At 34.6% G+C, this 14,100-nt stretch overlaps 1 pseudogene; it reads left to right on the top strand.

The window, feature by feature from the left end:
* The first annotated feature begins 781 nt into the window (after nucleotides 1-781).
* On the top strand, nucleotides 782-1,765 carry LOC123935420 (annotated as a pseudogene).
* Nucleotides 1,766-14,100: the final 12,335 nt, after the last annotated feature.

Genomic DNA, 14,100 nt, shown 5'->3' with positions numbered 1-14,100 from the left:
CCACGGGGTAAAGAGATGATAACATTTGAAACTCTACTTATCTTTTTTCTCATTTGAGTTAAATAATTCCTAGAACACAATACAACATTTACTTATAATTTTTATAGTAACAGTTGATATTTACTGAGCACTTAATATATGCCCCTATACAGATTAATTATCCAAGTAAGCCAAATATTAGCAGAGGCAACTCTGGCTTTTGACATTTAGACATATTAATTTAAGCATGTGTTACTCAACCTTTGGAGTCCAGTGTTCTCCCCAAGATTCCTGCTCTTCTACGGACTATTTCACTTTTGGCTCTAGGTCCCTGCTTTCACTGATGCTTGAATCTTATTCTCTAATATCATACCAACATTCTCTTCTTCTTTGTACTAAACTATTTATAAGGTTTATTTACAGAAGACATTTGTGTGTATAGTTTACTAAAGGTTTGAGCAGGTAGAAGAATTTTACATTTCAAGAATACCAAGAAATTAAAATTAGTTATTTGTGTTCTTAAGCCTTTTGGCCATCCTGATACTGAACATTTCCAGCCACTTATTTATTCATAGTTCAGATCCATAATTTCAATTATCTCTCTCTTCTTTCTCCTCATGACTAAGAAATCTATTCATTTTTTCAAGCAGAGAAGTTAATTATTTCTTACTGTCTTTTTCTAAATCCTGGTTTCAGGACCTTATCTTCCCTAGCTAAATAAGTAGTTCAGGTTCTATGTTTCTCCCTGTTCAACAGACAGCTGTATCTTCTTGTGCAATGCCAGCTGCATGTCTAAGACTCAATGATGAAAGTCAGAGTAAATGGATTTGGCCATATGGGCCACCTGGTCACAAGGACTGCTTTTAACTCTGACAGAGTGGATACTGTCACTGCCAATGACCTCAACTATATGGTCTACATATTATTGTATGATTCTAGCATGGCAAGTTCAGTGGCATAGTCACGGCTGAGAATGGGAGACTTGCCATGAGTGGAAAACCCATATCTATTTTCCAGGAGCAAGATCCTGCCAACATCAAGTGGGGGTAATGCTGGTGCTGAATACATTGCAGAATCCGCTGGTGTCTTCACTATCTTGGAGAAGGCTGGGGGGTTTACTTGAAGGGTGGAGCCAAAGGCTCATCATCTCTCTTCCTTCTGCGGATGCCCCATGGTTGTGATGGGTATGAGCCATGAGAAGAATGAAAACTCCAAGACTGACCATAATGCTTCTTGTACCGCCATCACCTGTTTGCCCCTGCCCAGCCAAGGTCATCCATGACAACTATAGCATTGTGGAGGTACTGATGACCACAGTTTGTGCCATCACTACCATCCAAAATACAGCGGATGATTTCTCTGGGAAGCTGTGGCATGATGATCAAAGAGATGCCCAGAACATCTCCCCTGCTTCTACTGGCACTACTAAGCTATTGGCAAGGTTATCCCCAAGTTGAATGGGAAGCTCACTGACATGGCCTTCTGTGTCCCAACCCCCAATGTGTCAAACATGAATCTGACCTGTTGCCTAGAGAAAGCTGCCAATTATAGTGATATTAAGAAGGTGGTGAAACAGATATCAGAGGGTTCCCTAAAGGAATCCTGGGCCACACAGAGGACGACACTGTTTCCTGCAACTTTAACAGTGACGCCCACTTTCCCACCTCTGATTCTGGAGCAACATTGCCCTCAACAACCACCTTTTTTAGCTTATTTCCTCGAAAGACAATAAATTTGGCTATGGCAACAGGTAGAACTTATGACCCATATAGCCTCTAAAAAGTAAGAGCTCCCTGGACCACCAGCCCCAGTAAGAGCACAAGAGAGGCCCTCAAGTGCTCAGGAGTCCTTGACTAAACTCAATCCCCCCAACACACAGAATATCCTAACTTCTACAGTTTCCACCCCAGAACTACAAAGGGGAGGACCTAGGGAGCCCTACTTTTTCAGGTACCATCAATAAAGCATACTATCTATACTCAGCCTCAATAGTTTACTTTTTCTAAATAAAAGCAGTTCCCTTAATAAGAGGAATTCTGCTACCAACAGTTTAAATGATATATTTTCACTCTGCTACCCATATTTTGTTTAGTTTACTTTTTATGATAACCCAGTGAACTAGATATCATTCATTGTCTCCACTTTATAGATTAGAAAACTCATGATAAGTAAAGTTATTTAAAGTTGGAAAATTACAGATCCAAGAGCAGAATCATAATATGATTCCAAAGACCAAAGTATGGTGTGTGTGTGTGTGTGTGTGTGTGTGTGTGTGTGTGTGTATTTCTGCTTATATATCCTATCCTGCTTGACTAGGAAAAATCCTAAAGCCCAGATCTGCAAAAGAAATCATTTTCGTTTATCTAGAGTAGCATATTACCTATAATATATAGAATTGGAGCCAATAACTATCAATTTTTTTCTATCCCTGAAATTTAGTGAAACATTCATGTTTTATCTATTTGGTTTGGTTTGGGTTTCTGTTTCTACATGCTACTGTTCTCAGAAGGAGAGAAATCACTTGACAAATATGCTCACAGAATTTTAATCTATGTCTTCTAATTGAAGGGGAGTTATTAATAGCTTCAAGATGTTTTCTAAGCATATTCTTATATAAATAAAAAATTATCAGTACACTTTAATGTTACTCTTCAGAAGCTATATTAGATGTGATTCTTTGAATAAAGTTTCTACACTAAAATCATCAAGAGATGTAGAAATAACAAAAAGTTAATACTCTAAATGTGATTGGATGCTTAGGAGAATTGTGATTCCTAACACTGATGATACATTAGAGAAAACAACTGAAACTTAAATTTTCACCTAATATAATGAACAGAGAGAAACTATGAAGTCATAGCAAATATCTACATCTAGCATTGGTGCTTTACCTGGCTTTTGGAGATCTTCAGTAAATACTTGCTACATTGACCCAAATCTAGGAAGAGAAATATTTCTAATATATGTTCATATTGCCAACATTTTGATAAAATAAACTTCTCCTACAAGTAAATGAGAAAGACCTACCTTTAAAAAAGTTAAAAGCTAATAAAGAGTATTTTGAGTCTGATGTAATTTCCAAATTGAAGCACACTTAAGCCAGGCATCAGTAATTATCAAGGTGGTAGGAAGAACTAAATCATGCTACCTCTAAGAACAAGAAAAATTTATAGTTAGGCTTGCTTTATGTCTCTTGTAAAGTTTCAGAACTGAATATATGATATCGACTGTCAGTAGTCACAGATGGAAGGAGGTGGTGGTCTTTTCTTTAACCAGAAAATTGAATGTAGTGTACCATAGTTCCAACTGAGATATGATTAACTCCTAGAAATTTTGTTAATATTCTTGTTCTTCTTAATACTATCAGATATCCTAGAAAATTAACCAAAGCTGTTATCTATACATTAGAATGATATCATAAATTCATTAATAAAATGACTAAAAAGCTAAAAAATTTCCATGAATAGAATGTAAAATTTTAAGATGAAAAATTATCTTTGAAGAAATAGAAAAGAGCTGACTCTTCATAAATGAGGTGTTACAAGTCAAACAGTAATCACATTACAAATTATATATTTTAAAAGAGCTGAAAATGACTTTAAAGGTGATCTACTCAAACTCTTTAATTTATAGAAAAGAAATTTGAAAGCCAGAGCAGTTAAGAGACTTGCCCAATGTCACATAGCTGGTTACTGACAGAATATCTGAAACTACACTTTCTCAGCTCAGTCCTCTTTCAACAAGTGATTATTTGTGTTTTTTAATAGCTGACATTTTATTATTTTATTGATTTCTTTTAAATAATGATATATACATCTCAAGTGTGAGTGGGAATTTAGTAGTTTATAATTATACTTTCAGATTCTAAATTTAATTAATATAGGTAATGGTATTTGGAAAACAGAAGGATGTGAGACAGGAATCCTTCTATTTTCCAAATAAAGTTATCTCTGTCAATTGCATCTAGATTCTGAAAGTTTAACTATCAGTTTCTAATATACGTTAGCTTTTGTATACTGTTGGAAATTGGGTTCAAGATGTTTTAAGTGCCAGATTCCTTAACTTGATACATTTCTGGAGTATTCTACCTTTTAAATAGTTATTATAATATTGATCTTTTAGATAAAAGTGTGTTATTATTAAAACTAAATAGACAAGATGGATTTTTCATTCTTTTAATAGCAATTCAAGAAATGAAATGCAAAATACAAAAAAATTATCTTATTTTAGCAAACATTGACCTTAATCTCATCATTAATTAGCAATTATATTTTTTACATGTCTACTAGCTCTAGTAAAGTACCACTGTCCTCTTCACATTCTGGATTGTGGTTATATTGCTGAAAGATATTTGAAACCTCTATTTCTCTAACAGGTCCTGACCTGGCTTTTTTTTTTTTTTTCATTTTTCAGCAGATAAAAGAAGTAATAAGCTTATAGTGTGCCATTGCTTTCTGAGACGCAAAGAGGATGTACTCATAGGGGCAAAAGTAATTTTGGATCAGAGACTGGAGGGCATAATGTAAAGCCAGTGAAAACCTCTGGAGAGAAAAAGAAATACAAGGATGACAAGCAGAATTAGGGTTGTAGAAGAGAAGAGGTAGAAATAGAAATCCTAGCGGAGCCCAATTAATAATCATTCTTTTAATATGCTGTCTGGCTAGGGACATCATTTTGGTCCACTTTAAATATCTTGTACATTCAAAATGCAAGAAATAAAGAGATGCAGGTTATAATTAAACTAAGTATCACTTTAATGAAGAAGATGATCATGTGGGGGTAAATTTATACAACCAAAATTTCCAGGTTTATTGAGTGAATTTCAAAATAATCATGCCAAGGTTTATAACTACTCACTTCTATGGTCACATTCATGCCACTTTTTAGACGTTTTACTGAAATTTTTTCCCTTTTTTTTTTTTTTTTAGTTTTGAATAAATCTTAGGACATGTGAAAGTGTCTGGTATTGATAGAAATTTGTTATAGATGTTTCCAAAGACATATAAATGAATCGTTATTGTGTGAGAATTTGTTAGCAATTTAGTGTGTTAAGTGGGGATATATTTAAAGGCAACTTCTAATAGCAGTAAACTACCAAGTATAGGCTAGTGGAAGTGCGCCGGGACAGGCACTGAGGAGGTATGTTGCTTTTGAAGAATTTAAAAATAATGATAACATTCCTGAAAGTTTTTTTTTAATATCACCATGTACCAGCAATTACAAATAACCTCAGTGATAACATCTTATTCCTCACTGAGGTAGACTGCATGCAGATTGCATGCCCATCCTTCCTTTGGTATGCCACTCTCTAACAATAAATGGCAAATATATGTGCTACCATGTAATATTACTTATGAATGTGCAGTCATTCTTCCATTCTTTGTGTTGATATGGTTGCCAGGACAGTGCATAGTTCCCTTTAAATATCCATATTAAGAAATTTCTATTAAGGAATATGTATTGAGGGCACCTGGGTGGCTCAGTGGATTAAGCATCTGCCTTTGGCTCAGGTCATGATCCTGGAGTCCCAGGATTAGGTCCCACATCAGGTTCCCCACTCAGGAGGGAGTCTGCTTCTCCCTCTGACCCTCCCTCCTCTCATGCTCTCTCTCTCACTCTCTCTCTCTCAGATAAGTAAATAAAATCTTTAAAAAAAAGAAATCTGTATTGAATAGCCAAGAAAAAATATATAGAGGGGTATATATAGATAAATACTTAAGTTTAAGTTTAAGTTTTTAAGATTTTATTTATTTATTTGACAGAGAGAGATCACAAGTAGACAGAGAGGCAGGCAGAGAGAGAGAGAGGGAAGCAGGCTCGCTGCTGAGCAGAGAGCCCGATGTGGGACTCGATCCCAGGACCCTGAGATCATGACCTGAGCCGAAGGCAGCAGCTTAACCCACTGAGCCACCCAGGCGCCCTTAAGTTTAAGTTTTTAAGATTTACTTCTTATTGTGTAAATGTTACATCTTATAATGTATACACATCTTCAGTAAACATCTTGATACATTTTTACATATATATTTATATATATCAATTTATATATATGTGTAAAAATGTATCAAGTTGCTTACATACATAATCTTCACCTAGATCTAGATATAGGAGTTCCATCACCTAGAAGTTCCCTTTGTGTCCTTCTCAGCCAATACCTACCCCAATGTTACTATTCTAACTTCTATCACCATAATTGATTAGATTTTTTAACTTGGTCATTGTATAAATTGAATCATACAGTGAATAAAGAAAAAGAAAAAAGAAATCTGTATTTAGAAATATGCCTTCTGTTTTTTTGAGATGAAGTCCTATGGTGCTTTTCATTCCTGTGGTGTGTCCGTTCCATATGGTCCTATAACATGGCTCTTACCCAGATCACCCCTGACCAAACAAGAATATCTTAATGTCTTTCAAATTCATTAAAACAGCTCTTTCAGATTAGAGAGGAGCAGGCTAAGCAAGCCTTGCTACAATTCTACTTCCTTTTTTCCCCTTAATTCAGAAGCAATACAAATTCCCAAAACATTCCTTATTCATTAAAATATCTAAAACTACATTTTCTCTTCTGTGTTTGTGGGATACCCTGTAAACAAATGGTTAAATGGTCAAATAAGCTTGGGAAATGTTGCATAATATCTTCACCTTTTGGGAAATCAAAATGTGTGCTAGCACATTAAAGTCACTAAGAAGTCCTATAAGAAAAAAATGTATATATATTTAACCTAGCGTTTTCAAACTCATTAAGAATTTTTTTGCATACCAAGTTTAAATATTCCATGAAAGTAATGTTCTCTAGTAGGAGCATTGGGAAATGTTGGTCTAATTACTTTATTATCACTTTATTGAAAAGCCATCTGTACATTCCATGGGCAACTTTACACCCCTAATAAATCACTCTCAATACTGTTGGCATTTTAAACAATTTTGAACCAAATTTAAGACATTTTCTTGATTATAAGCCATACTATTATTTATGGGAAGCTTAGCTTTAAACTAGAAATAAGTGTGAAAGGAATGTTTATGTAAGTGTTTGTATGCATGCCTTTATATGGACATTAAATAACATTGTAGATATGTCCTTAAGAAAAATACCATAGCAAGTATAGTTGTGATTTGCTTTCATAGCATCTTTAGATAAAAGCTGGGAGGATAATCTTAAATTCCAATTCAGAGATAACAATCTATGAAAAGAGGGTTATTGCATTACACATATGCTTATTTTATTACTTTTGTTTTATTAGAGAATAAAGTAGCACATATAAACTAATTTTCTAAATAACAGCAACTTATATATTTAAGCTCTAAAACCATTTCCCCCCTTTATTTAGTCATCTCTGAAATGAAACTTCTAGAACTCAACTCATTTAACAAATTGTACTGAGCCTTTTTCTTGAGTACTTGAGGCACAGAATGAGTGGTATAGCAATATTTCCTTTGACCAGCTGTCCCTTTTAAGAATATCAGGTTCAATAAAATAAAGTAAAAAAAAAAAAAAAGAAGAGTATCAGGTTCAATGCTTCTTTATCAAGTTAACTTTAATTTGACTGTGATCTTAAACTGATGGGCTTTAGTTTCTCCTATGTACCTGAGGCCCTGATGGAGATCTTCCCCCACCCGCACCCCCAGCCCCACATGTGGGGTTCTGTTGCAGATAGTTGTTGGATGTCTGGGAAGGGATGGGAAATGATATGGAAAGGGGCGTCGGGTGAAATAGTTGTGGGATTCCCTTGTAGTGGTTGAAGGAATGCACTTTGGTATTACTGAATTTTGGTACTGGCTTCAATACCAACTAGTTGTTACCTGCTGCAAGTTATCTAACTTGTGAGCCTCAGGTTTCTCATCTATAATATACAATCACTGTATTTACCTATGTGCAAGTATTAAAACAGATTATAAATGTCATATAAAGTTGCAGGTCACTACTAGGTTGATAGCCACAATGATAGCATACATAAACACTGAAAACCTAGAAAAGCAACAAATCAAAAGCCAAATGACAGCCAAGAGCATGAGGGAATATTTTCTGCTGAAAGCAAGGAAAGACTTCTAAAATACAGGCACAGGGTGACCTCTTTATGAGACAGTATAAAGTAGTTAATCATGTATGCTTTGAAATCTAGCGGAATTGGTTTTAAACCAAAGCTTTAAAAACATCTTAGGTTTATTACCATGGTCAAGTTATTTATCATAAACCTCTTTACTCATATCTAAATGGGATTATATTATATTATATTATATTATAGGATAGTTATGAGAAGTGTACAAACACACACATACTTTCTTAGTTTATGGCTGTAAAACCCAGTAATAGCGTTGACATGATAATGGCAAAGATGATAACAATGACGTAACACACTCATCTTAATTCCTGATACAGTGTAAACCTGTAGATATCCTCCAGTGCTGCTACTCAAGCCTGGCTTCACAGATTCTTTCACTGTAATGCTATAAAAAGTGAAAAATGAATGTTTTCTTGTTTCTTACTTTTTCCCAATTTTATGTCATATAAGGAATCTTGTCATTGTAAAGTTACATTTATCAAAATCTCTAATGAACGCTATCATAAAATTTAGGGCAGAGAGTGAAAATTAAGGAAAAAAGTTTATATTTAGCATATTTGGATGCTTGGTATTTTCTCAGTTGTTCTCCTCCTTGGCTGCAAATTCTAGTCACTAAGGAGCTTTTAAAAATCCCAACTACCAGGCCACACTTGAGATCAAATAAACCAGAATTTCTGGGGGTTGGGGCCCATGATCAGTAATCTGTAACCTCCCCAGGTGATTCCAACGTGCAGCCAAGTTTGAGAACGACTACTCCACATCAGTGGTTGTCAAGTCTGGCTGCGTATTAGACTCACCTGAATACTTTTCAGAGTTTATACCAATTGAACAAACTACCATTTATTGGGGACCTACTATAGGTCAGGTGTGGGGCCACAGAGTTTAAAGATACTGCTTTTTTTACATTTCACAATATCACAAAATGAATTCACAATATTCCTAATCTGAATCTGCAACACAACCCTATGAGGAATGTATAATTTTTTAATTTTAGGGATTTTAAATTCCATAAAGATTTATGTATCTTATTTGCCTTATCATCAGAAACTAGTATAGTACCTGGCACAAAATAAAAAAGTGATAAACATTTGCTTAATGAATGAGCAAACAGAATTTCATGTGAAAAAACTTAGAGAATTTAAGAAAATTTCCAAAAGCTACAGAGGCAGGATTTAAAGTCATGCACAACTGATTCAGGAACCCATGCTTTCCATACCCCACCACACTGCTTTTCTTGCTTGCCTCTGGAACTGTATCAGTTTTCCATAATAGCACCAGTAGTATCACATAGGCAAATTTTGAGATTGCCAAAGAAGTAATTCATCTTTTTGTACCATCTCAAGTCCCCCCACAAAGTGGTCCTAAAATCCATTCCAGAGCCATTGCTTACACTTGTCAATGCACATATACGTATAGTAAATCAATCTTTATGAGTCTGAGGACACTGTGGGAGCATCTCCATCTAACCCAGCTGAACACAATCTATCCTTCACGACCATCCTAGAAGAATGATAGACAATTCTAATTTCTTCCTTTCGTTGGATTCCTAAAATCATTATCATTTCTATTATTCATTTTGGTAAATATTACATCCTGACTCATATGTGTAACCTCCATGGAAGCATGTTCTGTCAATCTAGTAGAATTACAAAATCTCTAAAAACAAGTAACAATAGCATATACTGTGTCTCAGATACTATCCTGAGTACTTTATATGTAGTAACCTATTTATCTTTAGAATAACCAGTTGAAGTAGGCACTTTTAATATACTCATTTACAAATGAAAAAAAGTTATATTGTAGTACAGTTATCAAAGTATCTTTAAATTTATAAAATACAGTAATATGTTTTCTTCATTTTAGTATATTTGATAACAAGATTATCAGGCCTAAAGTGATCATAAATTTGAAATAAGATGAGCTCAAATTGTATTTCAATATAATTATAACATTTTATGTGATGTGGAATTATCTGTGTTGTCTATTGCTGACAAAGCCATAGGTAAGGTCTTTTTATCACAGTGTCTGTTGCCTATGTTCAAAATCAAAGGGAATGCTAATTTGGGGGATGGGGAAAAATATGTAATTTTCCCTATCCAAACTCACATACCAGTTGAGTTTAATTAGCAAAAACCCAGGTCCATGAACTGTAAAATAAGACCTCCTGGCCCCAAAACAGTTATTAGGCATTGAACCACCTGTTACTCATATGTTCAAATCTTTATGCGGGGAAAATCAAGTTAGAAGATGTACTTTACTCTTTATTAGCTTGGAAATATATTTTGGTTGTATTCACATCAATTATTAGTGAAAATTTGGATCAAGATTTAGAGCACTCTGTTGACTGGTTAGGCTGTGAAGGTATTCAGAGATATTCTAAAGAGAATTGGTTTGTACCTTTGGTAATTTTTCCAAAAATGTCATCAATGTCCAGAGACCATAATAGAAAAACAAAGAAAAAAATTTAAATTGTAACCAGTGCCATGTAGCTTCTATTTTTATACATGGCATCCATTTAGCCAAAAATTTGGCATTCAGTAATGTACCTTCAGTGGTGCCTGGGTGACTCAGTTGGTTAAGTGTCTGCCTTCAGCTCAGGTCATGATCCCAGGCTCCTGGAATTAAGCCCCACCTTGGGCTCCCTGCTCAGCGAGAAGTCTGCTTATCCCTCTGACCTCCCCTCTCTCATGTTCTCTCTCTCAAATAAATAAATAAAATCTTTTTAAAAAATAATGTACATCCAGCTTTCCCATAAAGTACAAGTTCAGGCTACAAAAAAAAATAAGTTTTTTTTTTAATTTCATACTAGGGCGAGCTATGATAAAAAGTCAAAACCTTAACTGTATTAGTGGGATCTTAAGTTAGCTGCCAATTGAAATTGGTATCTTTCTTGTTAACAAATACCAACAAATTTTGCATGTTATGAATTGCAGAAAGAGATTTATTTTGCTTTAGATGAGTTATTCATTCATGATATATTCAGGTTAATGAATATGATTTTCTGCTATATTTAATGAATATATATCTGTTAAACACAGTGGCACAGATTTAGCTAAATTATGCAGGTACTTAGTTCCCCTAGCTTAGAGAGAAAATGTTTTCTTCAGGGAACAAAATAAAACAAAATGTTTATTGATATATCTTTTTTTTTTAAAGATTTTATTTATTTATTTGACAGAGAGAGATCACAAGTAGGCAGAGAGGCAGGCAGAGAGAGAGGAGGAAGCAGGCTCCCCGCGGAGCAGAGAGCCTGATGCGGGGCTCGATCCCAGGACCCTGAGATCATGACCTGAGCCGAAGGCAGCGGCTTAATCCACTGAGCCACCCAGGTACCCCTTTATTGATATATCTTTAGAAAAAATAAACATGTTTAAATGTTCTTCTAGTCTCTACTAAAGTTCTGAAACTAGGTATTTGTCTTTTAAACCTGCCAGATAGCAGCTACACATCACAACTTAGTACTCTGTTATTACATGAGGTGGGCAATAAAGCCTTAACCTTGGGTTATAAGCATTTAGTAGTGCCAGTTTGATTTATACAAAACACACCAGATGTATCAGTCTAACTTTATAGACTATGCTATAAAATTTGATGTTTTGATTCATAATTTAATACATTTGTGCAAATATAGCCAAATGTAAATACTTGATTTTTTCTTTTCAGAAACTAAGTGTTGGTATTCTTACAAAATTCTATGATCTTTTTTTAAAGTTTTTATTTATTTATTTGTCAGAGAGAGAAAGCACAAGCTGGGGGAGAGCAGGCAGAGCAGGTAGAGGAAGAAGAAGGCTCCCCACTGAGCAAGGAACCCCATGTGGGACTCAATCCCTGGACCCTGGGATCATGAACTGAACCAAAGGCAGTGCCTTAACCAACAGAGCTACCCAGGTATCCCAAATTCTATGTTCTTAAGTAGCTTTATATTCATAAAAAAATTGTGCTTTAAGTAGCCTGAAAAAAAACCCTGTTCATAAAATTTAAATTCCCAAAAGATAGGAATTTTTCAATTCAAATATTATTTGGAACCATTAAAACATATTTAAATTCAAACAAAAAGATTGTTCAAAAGCTGATTTTTTATTTTCATCATATTGTCTTTTAACAGAAATTGTCCAACTGTATGTCATTATTTTTTTTTTATTTTTTAAAGATTTTATTTATTTTTTTGACAGAGGGAGATCACAGGTAGATAGAGAGGCAGGCAGAGAGAGAGAGAGGGAAGCAGGCTCCCTGCTGAGCAGAGAGCCCGATGCAGGACTCGATACCAGGACCCCAAGATCATGACCTGAGCCGAAGGCAGTGGCTTAACCCACTGAGCCACCCAGGCGCCCCTACGTCATTATTTTTTTTGCCCAAAATAAATATTCACAGAATGACTATTAGATCAATTTAAAATTCTGCCGTATTAATTACAAAGATTGAATTTGTGAGAAAAAATATTTTAATGGATAAATTATTAGTGAACCAAAAACAAAACAGTGGAACTATTACTTATTTCCTTACTACATGAATAATAATTTAAATAAATTTAGTAGAGTAAAATGATGACAGTTTCAAATGGACTAGGGCCGAAAAAAAGAATGAATTTATACATGCACATGAAATTTCATTCCCAGAACATTAGTCAAATAAGAGGCTTTGAAATTTTCTTTTGGTCAATTTTTCTGTAAACATTGACTCTGGAGTCATAAAATGAAAAAAAAATTATAAATGTTTTATCTCAATAATCTATTTTTCTAGTTAAGCAACTACTAGAAGAAACTCGTTTTGTTTGTTTGTTAAGCTAACTTTTTATTTTCTTAAATTCCAGTTAGTTAACATACAGTGTAATATTAGTTTCAGGTGTACAGTATAGAGATTCAACACTTCCATACATCACCTGGTGCTCAGCACAAGAGCCCTCTTTAATCCCCATCACCTATTTCACCCATCTCCCCAACTATCTCCCCTCTGACAACCTACAGTTTGTTCTCTATAGTTGAGTTTCTTCCTTGGTTTGCCTCTTTCTCTCTCTTTCTTCCCCTTTGACTCCAATTGTATTTGTCTTTCTCTGACTGACTTATTTCGCCTAGCATAACATTCTCTAGCTGCATCCACATCATTAAAAATGGCAAGATTTCATTCTTTTTATGACTGAGTAATATTCCATGGTGTGTATACATATGTGTACATGTGTGTATATATACATACATGTGTGTGTAGCACCTCTTCTTTATTCATTCATCAATCAATGGACAATAATTTGGCTATTGTATAATGCTGTTATAAACACTAGGGTGCATGTATTCCTTTGAATTAGTATTTTTGTATTTTTTCGGTAAATACCTAGTAGTGCACTTGCCTGATCGTGAGGTAGTTCTACTTTTAAATTTTTGATGAAACTCCACATTGTTTTCCAGAGTAGCTGCATGTCTTTGCATTCCCACCAACAGCGCCAAAGTGTTCCACATTCTCCACATCCTCTTCAATACCTGTTGTTTATTCTGTTGATTTTAACCATTGTAACAGGTATGAGGTGATATCTCATTGTAGTTTTGATTTGCATTTCCCTAATGATAAATGATATTGAGCATTTTTCATGGGTCCCTTGGCTATGTGCATGTCTTCTTTGGAACAATGTCAATTCATCAGATATTGGCCTGTAGTTGTCCTTTACTGGGGTGTCTTTATCTGGTTTTGATATCAGGGTAATGCTGGGCTCATAGAATGAGAGAGAGCGCCGAATCCTAACCACTAGACCACCAGGGAGGTTTGGGCTCATAGAATGAATTTGGGTTTTCTTCCTTTTCTATTTTTTGGAATAGTTTGAAAAGAATAAGTATTAATGTTATTTATTTATTTATTTATTTGAAGGGGAGAAAGGATTTCTTTATTTTGCTTTTCTGTATTTTAAAAAATTGCCTCTAGGCATACATAATGTTTTTAATATAACTGCACTACTAGGTATTTACCCCAAAGATATTAATGCTTCTTTAAATGGTAGAATTTGTCAGTGAAGCTATCTGGTGTGGACTTTTGTTTGTTGGGATTATTATTTTTTTTTAATTACTGATTCAATTTCATT

The sequence above is a fragment of the Meles meles genome, chromosome X (assembly GCF_922984935.1).
Source record: "Meles meles chromosome X, mMelMel3.1 paternal haplotype, whole genome shotgun sequence".
NCBI lineage: Eukaryota > Metazoa > Chordata > Mammalia > Carnivora > Mustelidae > Meles > Meles meles.
Note: the sequence above shows the minus strand (reverse complement) of the source record. Positions and strands in the feature narration are given on the sequence as shown.